Source organism: Neolamprologus brichardi, chromosome 23 (assembly GCF_056152115.1).
Source record: "Neolamprologus brichardi isolate AB-2024 chromosome 23, ASM5615211v1, whole genome shotgun sequence".
NCBI classification, from domain to species: domain Eukaryota; kingdom Metazoa; phylum Chordata; class Actinopteri; order Cichliformes; family Cichlidae; genus Neolamprologus; species Neolamprologus brichardi.
In genome coordinates this window covers 38,140,169-38,142,412 of record NC_142125.1, presented here as the reverse complement: position 1 = coordinate 38,142,412, position 2,244 = coordinate 38,140,169, and positions in this window count along the sequence as shown.

Here is a 2,244-nt window from a genome sequence, read left to right as displayed (position 1 = left end):
TTACATTTTATTCATGTTTTACTCACACTCGTGCATAAATGAGTCACTCAGTGTGAGCCGAATTGTCAGTCTAAGGTGGTGACTAAGAGGATCCAAGAAATCAAATCTGAGGACTGCGCAAACTTTCGCAGAATAACTGAATTTGTCCTACCGACAGATGAGCTGCCTCCGAGCGTCCGGAAAGGAAACTCGCAGATATACAGCAGTACTGACACTTGCAGAATAAAATACGCAGTAAGCTGACGATATCGGGCATGCCTGTGATGAAAATTACGTCCTACCTGCAAGTTTGCAAACCAGCAGCTCCGCCCACTCCAAGCCAATTAACAGGACCCAGCCAAGTCCCAGTGCTACCTCCTCTTCCTCTCATTTTTCCTTCTTCATCCTGCAGCAGATTAAACTCTACACATCCCTGTCCCTTGGATTATGTTTGTTGACATTATTCCAGTAATAAACTCCAACCTGAGATTTTTATTGTGTTGTCCAAAGTATTACTCACTTTTAGCAGATGTGTCTATTTTTTAGTCTTTGTGAGTCGGCCTCGAAGGATGCACCTCCTGGTGTGGGACTACATGCATATAAAATATTTCCATTCATTTACTCTACCAGCTGATTTTGCAGGATTTGCTCAAGTGTCCTACCTCGTAGATCACCAACAACAGGGACACAATGGCATCTAGTGGCGGAATAATTCAGTGCAGAAGACCCACGTCACATTAAAAAAAATGATATTGTAAATAAGTGTTCAGAATATACAAAAATACAAAGAACACTACAAATATTGTATATTTTTGACACACTGTATTTTTTCTGTTCTGTGGAGAAAATATGAAAGATGGGGATAAAAATTAAAATACACTTGCGCCTAAAACTTCTCACTACTCAAAAAATACAAAATAATTATACAGAATTTTTAACATACTGTTCATTCCATAGATTATAATGTCTACATTGAATATTGTATCATCCAAAGCAAAAGACACTCCACAAGAGAGGTAAAGAAGAGAGTGGAAGCAATGGGTGGAGATGAGTGTCAGGGTTGATTTGTGACAGAAGGATAGCAGCAAGAGTGAAAGGGAAGGTTTTAGAAGAGGCTGAGCTGAAGTTAAGATTTCCACTGGGACTGATCAGGATGTAGAAGACTAGATATAAGTTGGTGGATTGTGGAAAGTAAAAATCACAATGATTTAGTGGTCATTAAAATGTGTTCAGAATTTGCAAATTGATGGTGATTCATCTCATAAATCTGGACACATTGCTCTCTATAAAAACTGTCTTTATAATTAAAAACTAATGGTTTCGGCAATACTGGCCCTGTATTTACTTGGTATCAGATTGTCAACATAATTTGCAGTAGCACTACGATGTAGCTACTTAGCAGCTATTCTATTAAAAATTATTAATTATATTTGGTTATTGATCCTAGTTTAGCTGTGACTTACAGCATTTGTCGTCAATGTGTGATTGTTTAAAATCAAAAACTTTCATTCAATCAAAAACATTTTCCTATGCAACATAAGAACAATTCGGAGCCCAAACGTTTCAGTGATAATTAATTATCAAGATGCATTTTATACTTTTTTGGTCATCTTTTTACAAAGATAAGTGTCAGGACAGATAGATGGAAACAGTTTTAAGTGACAAAGGTTATCAGCTGGGCTTGACATCACAATTGTTTGGAAGTCTTAGATATTCGTCCATATCCACTTGTATGGACTAAAAATCAGTTCATGGCTGTTTTAGTCAAGATAAAAAGGACACGTCCTTGATGGTTGAGTCAGTTCTGCGAATAGCTCAGACTGTGACTGCAGACTGGGTGTGTTTGGGATTATCTCTGCAGTACATACAAAACTTTGAAACGAATGTACTGATGCATACTTCCAGAGTGGGGAGCTCTACCACTGATCTAGGAGGTTTCAAACTGCAGAAGACGAGCAGGCCATTTAGATAAAACAGGACAAAAGCCTATGCGTAAGTGCCATTTGGATTCCCATCGGAACAACCTACAGGAGCAGGCTTACACTGGCATAAATCATCGCTAAATCATCTCATCGCGCGGTGCATGCCCCATACATTTCTTCCATCTGATCCTCGGCCACTGACAGCCATATTGTACATCTCCACAGTTAGCTGTGTCAGGTTTGCGACGAAAACTGCAGACATGGGCGGATATTTGTGTTTTTTCTTCAAAATAAAGTTCGAGCTGAAGGGCTGAAAGCGTTCTGCAGGCTACCTAATTCTCTT